Below are 9237 nucleotides of genomic sequence, written 5' to 3'. Positions count from 1 at the left end.
GCTCGGGTTAGCCGACACCGACTCCGGCTCCGGCTTTCAGCTCCAACCGACTTCGACTCCGACTCCAACTCCGGCCTACCAACTCTAGCCGACTCCGACTCCAGCTTTCAACAAATGGTTGGCTCCGACTCCGACTCCAACTCCACATATTATTAAATGTTTCAAAAGTTAGTTAACTATTATTATGAAATCATTGATAAATAGGATTATTGAATTATTCTCTAAGCGTCATGTTTTTCTCGAGGAAAATAAGTTCGAATCACAAAACGAAATCAAAAAATATCTCCAGTTTTGAAAGCATTTTCAGAAGGACAGTTTTGTAAGTAAATTTGGATTTATGTACTTAACCTTAAATACGCATTTAATTTTTTGAAAGCCAATAAATTTAAATATTAAATTGTTATTTGTTGAATGAATAATTAAATGAAACCTGGCTTAAATGATCGAATTAACACATAAATTAAATTTGCTCACTTTTAGTCTAACAAGCAAAGTAACTGTCAAAGTCATTTTTTTAAATAACCATTTTAAAAGAAACTATTCTTTAAGCTCCATTGTTTTTTTTTTTAAGACGTACATGGACATCACATCTATCGGAAGGAGATTATTATAGCAAATCAATGTATCTAAAGAAATCTTCGTGGAAATGACGCTTAAGGTGTCCTTTTTTCAAAAATCCGTGACCTAGAAAATCAGCTGAGTTGTTTGTTATTTTTTTTATATTTTGAAATTTTCTATATATTTAACAGAGGCGCACGATACTTTTTAAATCTTCACCAAAAACGAAGCATTATGAATGATCGTGTGCCACAATCAAAATATATGAAAAAAACTTAAAATTGGATAAAAACAACAAAACACACGTAAAATATACCTACCTATCTAAGAAGATTTGTTGACGTACATTGATATACAATGAAAATCACCTTTCGTCATATTGGCATGAGGCATACAGAATGAGAAATTTTTTAACGGTTGAATAATATTTTAATAATACTTTTTTAGATCCTGTCATCCATTTTTTTCTATACATTTTCATTAAGTCCTTTTTGGTACTGAAACCCTGAGATTTTTTCAACGATATCAACACAGTTTGCTTAAAGGTCAACATTCTCAAATTTTAGTAGAGAAATAGTAAACATTAAGATAAAAAAAATATTTTTTTTACTTTTTTGTCAGTTTCAATTATTTTAAATGCAACACTTTGATTTGTCTGTACTTAGTTATAAGCAAAAGGCGCATGTTGATTTCCAAGTAAAATAATTTTTAATCGTTGATTATTTGTTGGAAGAGTTATACTATCAGTGATTTCGATTTCGACCACCAAGACATTCGTTATTGGGCTAAAAGATGCCTTTTTTAAATTTTTTAGGAAGAACTGGATTAAATTTGGTCATATTTGAATTGAAAGAGTACATAAATATAGGCAAAAGGAAGCAGTCAACAATCAATTCTGACTACACAATCAATATTGTTTATTTTTGTATTTAGCTTTCCAATCACAATAAATAGCTTCAAAAACCAAATGGCATCTGATAAATCTCTAAAAAATACAATGATAACGCAGTGCATACAACTTAAAAACAATTAAAAATATAAGAAGTTTTGTTAATGATGCTGTTTAATAGCAAATACTGAACAATTAAAAAAATCACATTTTTTGTTGAATTTGAGATTACTCTGACTCCGACTCTACCTCATAAAAATTTAGCCGACTCCGGCTCCGACTCTGACTCCAGCTGTTCGAGTTTTGGTGACTCCAACTCCGACTCCGACTCCACCGACTCCGGCTCCGACTCCGACTCCAAAGCCCTGGCTGATAAGGCCCAGCTTGTGATGATACGCTACCGTCCCTTTACTAAGCAACCGAATCCAGAAAAAGATCACCAGTTGTGTTGGTCCAAGCCGGGATTCGAATCCCGATCTACCGCTTACATAGCTCAGTCCTTTCCATTTTTAAGGTAAGATCGATTTATTGTTTAACAATTAAGCTTCTAAAAAACAAAATATCAAGATATATTTCAAAAGTTATCTACAATTTGATGAATCTAATCAATTTCAATCACACGATCTGTTAAAGTCGCTAGATTCTCCAAAAAACAGCTCCCATGTCCCCCCCCCCCCCAGTTCGAAAGGCCCATTTGCCTGCCACGAAGCTGTAGTAAAATTGTCATCATACATCAGAATTGAGAAACAGTGTGATACTTTCCACGAATGGTCCCCGCACCATTATAACCATCAAACAAGATTTATTTAATGGCCATTTCATATCTATTATTTCTGAATCTGCCCGCTTCCTGACTGCCTGGCGGACCGAACCGCTCTGGTGCTGGCACCCGTTCCGACCATTCTCAAAGTGTCGACTTTTAAAATTATGCATGCTTCCAAAAAACTGACTCTGCGCATATACCGCAGAGAGGCGATACGGAGCGATAAAATGTCCAGAGAAGAAGGAGAAAAAAAAACTTTAAATGTTATGTTTATCGTAAGCCTAGTAGATGGGGCACATTATCATATTTTGGAAATAAATTTAATAAAACATCATATTAAAAGACATAAAGAAAATACATTTACACGCCATTCGGAGAGGACTGGTTCCACCGATTTCTCTTGATCTTCGAGCCAGAGTTAGGTGAACTTGTGTTCTCCCATAATTCATAGCCAAAACCACTGGCCAACCGATTTTGGTGGCATCGAGTTCGCCTAGGGGTTACCTTGGGCTAATGGGTTGTCAGCAAGGGTATAAACCCAACGCGCCCCATGGTGCCATCATCAACGCGGACTCTTTTGGTATACCATTAAAATTGATTCGAGGGTTCACTTTCCGGCCCATAAAACGGATGACGATTTGATCGCTCACCTGAAATCACTTTATTCTTTTGATGAAATGCTGATTTTGTTTGATTATTAACGCGATAGTATCAACAGTTTGAGGGTGAGAAATTGATCACCCAGCTGAGTCATAATAATTTTTGACTATGACTGAATTTGCACGCAAACCAAAACAATAATTTCATTAAAGCAATGATTGTTTGAGGTTATATGACTAACATTGTTTGGTCCATTTCATAGCCCAACTCCGATCATAAATTTCACTGCACACAATTCTAGCCTCGATAAGCAGGGTTGAAAATTGAAACTAATAAAAGGTCGTAACATAAATTTTCACTTTTCGCTCGAAAGTAATTTACAACGTGCTCAGCTGCTTCTTTTTCATCTTTCCCCGTTTGCCACGGAACCGGACGATGAAAGTCATGATCGTGTTCTCTGTCCTCCCAGGCAGAGGTTCTGAAGGGAATTAACTGCCTGTTGGCATTAACGATAATGATTACTATCTTTATTGCATGTAGCCTTTTTGGAAAAAAACAAACGCACTAACATGGCTTACGAGGGAAACATGTTGCCACCACGTCCGTTGAATTATGACCGGATGATGGTCGAGTGCGTCCGTAACATGTGACGTTTAAGAGATTTTGGTGTGTTGAGCATTGAAATCCTTTATTTCATTTGCTTAGGGAGAGAGAGATTGTTGAATTCTTCTTGCATCTCCTTACTTAAAGAACAATAAATTCAGTAATTTCAACTACTGTTCATAGGCTAAACATACATTAATTAGGCGTTCATAATATATTGGAAGTTTTATCCTGAAAATTTAAGAACTCAGCCCAGACTCGATTATCCGAAGTTTCGAGTACCCGAAGTTTCGATTATCCGAACGTTTGTTTGTATTGATATATTTTATGTACATTTCTGAAGCGTCTTTTGATTTAGTGGTTCCGCACGCACAAAAATTGTGTAAGTTTGAATTAGCAAAACAGTTTATTAAAATCAACTATCACGTTTTGTAGGCGTCACTACAACATTTTATCATTTCAATAATCACCGTTTTTTGGTTCGACTAACATTTTGCCATTTTGACAAACACGTTTGTTGTTTGAACCTCAACTCAATTTAACGTGTTAGGAAAATAAACAGTGTATGTTTTCAATCCAACTTCAACAACAATATGGCAGAAGTGAGAATGTGGAATTCTGGAGATGTTCATGAACAGGCCTGCAAAATGTTTCCGACCCAGCGTACACATGAAGCAAACCAAAATGTCAATTCACTGCTAGCATGTGACTGTAAGCCTACTGTGTCCTTTCAACCACTGCCGCCTGACTCGTGCTGGTCGGCTGCTGGAGAATGAGAGACGTGAAAAAATGAGCTACACTCACTCAATTCTTGTCGTATGACTGACTCGTAAAATCCTCTCTAAACACTATTTTGACTATTTTTAAACAATTGAATGATTCTAGACAGTGCAAAACACTTAAAACAACCATAACTTATATTCAAAATTACATTTCCACGCATAAATACCAACTTTTTTGTAAAAACTTGTTTCTTTATGTGTGTGCGTGCAACGTCGAATGAGCGTTGGTCGACTACTGCCTTGCATTGCAGCTGCTCAGTGAGCTAGGGCACTCACGACTGAGTCGGGTTTGTTTATGTCACGGTTTTGCGGTTCAGTGAATGGATCTGAAAAAATCGTGTATGCGTCGCCGATTTTCGCGTCAGGACCCCTGACATTTTCAGCTCTGTTCATGAAATAGGTAAATATGTGTTTTATTAGGTATTTAATTTACAAATAAACAAAATATTTTTTTGTTCCAGTCCTTGTTCCTGTCATACAACTTGGCTGGTGGAAACTATATCCGGGTATAATGAGGTAAAAATTAAGTAATTTTATTTTCCCGATGAGTTCGATGTTTCAAAAATTTCTTTTTCAGGTAGCTTGCACCATGTCTCCAGCAGCTGATATTTCTTGTCAGCGTCCAGTGAAAAAGATTGTAAAATAAACGTGGCTGGAACTCTCCATAATATATTGTTATTTTTAAGTAAAAAAAGGTGAAATAAATACTATCAAAAAACCTTGCATTGATTCATACATGTTAAAAAACAAAGAAGAAGAAGAAAAGCCTACCCAAATTTTTTGATTTTCATAAATCTGATCTTTGAATCAACAATCATGTTTGTTAAATCATCCCAAATGTTTATTATATTTACAAACATGTCAGGCCGTGGCAATTACAAACATGTATGTTGAATCCACAAACATGTTAAGCTGAATTTGACAAACATGTTTGCCGGCCTCGAGATGACTATCGTGTTTAGCAGCTGTGCCATGGTCACAATCAGATTTTTCTGCGTGTAAATAAAGTGTTTTTGACTGTTCCAAAGTAATAAAAAGCTCAAATAAAAGTGAACAAGCCATCATTGTTGATACTAATCTAATCTAATCTAATCTAACCCTAGCGCAGCCAGTCTTTCGAGGGCATCCTGGAAAATGCCTTAGGTTGATCAACGCCTAGCATCCTCTTGTCATTATTAACAATTGCAGTGCCCCATTGCATTAAATTGCATTGAAACATCCCAAGTAACATTTTTTCCCAGGAGTTCTACAAGAGCTCTTCAAGATAGCTACAGCATAGCAGTTTGGACCGCGGTAAGATACAATTCTCTTCAAGTACTCTTCCAAATTCCTGAAGAAGTTTGGAAGAAAATGTTATCCTACCGCGGTCCAAACTGCTATGCTGTAGCTATCTTGAAGAGCTTTTGTAGAACTCCTAGGAAAAAATGTTACTTGGGATCACAAATGTTAAAGTGGCCAGGCCAACTGCGTAAAGTTCACCGCAAAGATGATTCGTTGAATTGCATTGAGTTTGAGCACGAGTGTTCAAACAACAATACATTTCTGAATCTACAGGGGAGGAAGAAACGTGGGGATCCCCCGCTCACGTTCCTGTTATTTTTAAGCAATGAATCGTTGGGAGCACCATGCTAAGAAGTTTTGGTGCTCCGGGACCCTCGAGGATGGGACATTGAATTTCCACAAATGCCCTGGACACTATTTGCCATGGTTATAGCGCCAAAACTCGCTCTGTAAGCCATCATTGTTGATACATCTGAAAATGTTGATTTAATAGCGGAAAACGGCAAAAGTGATGAGAATTGGTCGAACGGCTTAGTGTGATTAAAATGGGTGTATTTCCCCTATTCCCGGATCTTTTGTGTGACCCATTTTTGGTAAAGAGTGAGAATGGCATCAACTACATAGGTGGATAAAGATAGTTTTTGAATTTTATTTTGGTTACATGGCGTCAAGATCTAAATTTAAATAACTAATGGTGGTTTCATACATCTATACATTGCTACACTGTAATAAATTCGCTAACCAAGCGCCATTTCCAATTTCTTTCACGCCCTCGTCATACACCAAAAACACAAAGCACCAGAGTGACATTTCAAGACTGTCAGCCTGAAATCTCAACAAACCCACTCGCTCGTTAGATTCGATCTAAATGCAAATTAAACTGTCAACATTGTCAATTAGCTTTACAATGGGCATCGGTACAAATCAAAGTTATGTTAATATTCCAGCTTCCCCTTAACGGCGTTGGCTTGCATATGTATAACGTTCGCAATTGTCGTGGCCTCAGTCATCGCACATTGACGGTTTGCAAAGCCGAATGCCGACCGACCTGTCATTGCATATATGCATTAGCCGCAATACGCTGCCAAACAGCTTCTCTCGTGGTAATGCACTTTGTTTATTCCCCGGGACTTGCACAAGACGCTTTTGGATATTGCTTTTAGTGTAATAACATTGTCATCCTTATGTTCGAGAGCTGTGAGCGATTTTAAGTTGGTATTCTGCAGTTTGGCTCTAAATTAAAAAAATAAGTTATGAAAAAACAACATTCAGAAGTCTATCGCAAGACATTATTAATGCTTTTTTTCTCGTATCAGTATCTGCTTTGCGGTACACACGTGGGGTGTTAAGTTGAAAAATGATCCCAATTAAGCGCGGCATCACCGCTCGTCAATGACTTCTGAAAACTGTCAAAATATTAATTGTCACTGGCAAACAATTTATCACATTTTCTCATTTGGTCACACCATCTCAAACTCGTACCCAAAAACGTACATGAATCGGCATTCTTTCTGGTCTCTGTCCCACCCCTAACACCCCATGTCCAGGTTCGACGTTTGGTCCCGCGGCGGAAGAAAACTAGGGAGAAATAGATTCTAAACGATCCTCATCCGTCATTGTGACTGGCTGCCTGCCGCCGCCGCTGTGTTAACTCAGCAGAAAAAATCCATTGAAATGTTTAATGGTTTCGGTTACAAATCGATTTTACTTTGGGACTGTGCAAAAGAACCTCAGCCCCATTCTGTCCTTCCCATTTGGGTTTGACGTTAACGAAAGAATAAACCATTAGGCACTCGCCATGAAAATTAGCATATGTCAAGCAAATGTTACCTTTTTTTTTTCTTCGAGGCCATCACATTACAATGTACAAAGGCGACAAGAAAAATTGATATGTACGCACATAAATCTCGTACGCCTGGTATCGAATCTTCCAGTTTTTTTTTATTTTTGGGGAAAATAATGTTCAATGATGAAGCCAATATGTATGACAGTGATTTTCATGGTGTAGGTTAAAGACGCTGTCATGTTAAAATATTTTGTTGTAACATTTATTACACAATTACACATTAAAAAAAAGTCTGGATCTCTGAGATCTTTGATAAAAAGAATTCAACATCCTAAAATTACGGAAAATTTTTATCAACTTTTTATTCATTACTCTTATTCTTTAAAAAAAAGTTTAACAAAAAATTATACTATTTTTCATTAGATTTGTACAGGATTGAAAACGTAAATTAACCCTCTATTGCCCAATTTTTTTTCGAATATTTTTATTTTTCCCGTGTTTAGGAGCTCATTTTGAGCAACTTTTGTTTTACGAAAAACTTGACTTCTCTTGTTTTATCTTTTTCTTGTTTCATTTTTGGTATTTTAATTTGCATTTATCTTGTTAAGTTTATGTTTGTTTTCGGTAGTATTTGGCCTACTCTACCACCTCCTATCATTACATTTTGCCTATCTAATTTTTTCATGTTTTCTGCATTTTCTGATATAAAATGGCACCATTATCATTTAAATTGTAAATAAATGCGTTGAGGCATAGCCTGGGGCACTAGCCAAATTACTGCATACTTCTTTTTACTTAAAATATAGGAGAGTTTAGTAAAAAAACATAGCCCAAGTTGACCCCTAAAAAATGACGTTTTAAAAAACATAGTAAGTAAATCTTTCCCAGTTTCTGAGGGAAACACCCTTGAAGAGTATCGGGGCTGGCATTTACAAAGCGGTTTCAGTGGCAGTTTCATTCTCAACTTAATGTTAACATGTTAAGGTTAATGTTAACATTCCATAGGGCACCTACCTAAGGTGTCGTGATAAGGTCCAGTTTGTGACGATACACTACCTTCCCTTTACTAAGCAATCGATTCCAGAAGGGAAAAGATCACCAGTTGTGTTGGTCCGAGCCGAGATTTGAACCCGGAACGAAGGCGGAAGCGTTGCCACTGGGCTACGTGGCTCGGTAAAAAAAAACATTGGCAAAGTCACATTAGGGTAATTCTCTACCAACTCACACGAAATCGGAAAAAGTTGCCCCGACCCCTCTTCGATTTGCGTGAAACTTTGTCCTAAGGGGTAACTTTTGTCCCTGATCACGAATCCGAGGTCCGTTTTTTGATATCTCGTGACGGAGGGGCGGTACGACCCCTTCCATTTGCACATGCGAAAAAGAGGTGTTTTTCAATAATTTGCAGCCTGAAACGGTGATGAGATAGAAATTTGGTGTCAAAGGAACTTTTATGTAAAATTAGACGCCCGATTTGATGGCGTAATCAGAATTCCGAAAAAACGTATTTTCATCGAAAAAACAATAAAAAGTTTTAAAAATTCTCCCATTTTCCGTTACTCGACTGTAAAAATTTTGGAACATGTCATTTTATGGGAAATTTAATGTACTTTTCGAATCTACATTGTCCCAGAAGGGTCATTTTTCATTTAGAACAAAATTTTTCATTTTAAAATTTCGTGTTTTTTCTAACTTTGCAGGGTTATTTTTTAGAGTGTAACAATGTTCTGCAAAGTTGTAGAGCAGACAATTACAAAAATTTTGATATATAGACATAAGGGGTTTGCTTATAAACATCACAAGTTATCGCGATTTTACGAAAAAAAGTTTTGAAAAAGTTACTTTTTCGTTTCTCTTTGTTTCGTCGTCCGTGTCTGTCGCGGGTGACCATGAACGGCCATGATCGATGACGACCAACTTTTTAAAACTTTTTTCGTAAAATCGTGATAACTTGTGATGTTTATAAGCAAACCCTTAT

At 36.8% G+C, this 9237-nt stretch overlaps 1 long non-coding RNA gene across 1 annotated transcript; it reads left to right on the top strand.

Moving 5' to 3' along the window:
• The first annotated feature begins 4581 nt into the window (after positions 1-4581).
• On the top strand, positions 4582-4889 carry LOC119768063. The gene is made up of 3 exons (XR_005277886.1): positions 4582-4595; positions 4657-4711; positions 4773-4889. It is a non-coding gene; the product is annotated as an uncharacterized LOC119768063 (long non-coding RNA).
• Positions 4890-9237: the final 4348 nt, after the last annotated feature.

The sequence above is a fragment of the Culex quinquefasciatus genome, chromosome 2 (assembly GCF_015732765.1).
Source record: "Culex quinquefasciatus strain JHB chromosome 2, VPISU_Cqui_1.0_pri_paternal, whole genome shotgun sequence".
Lineage (NCBI taxonomy): Eukaryota > Metazoa > Arthropoda > Insecta > Diptera > Culicidae > Culex > Culex quinquefasciatus.
This window is presented reverse-complemented; position numbering and strand designations above follow the sequence as displayed.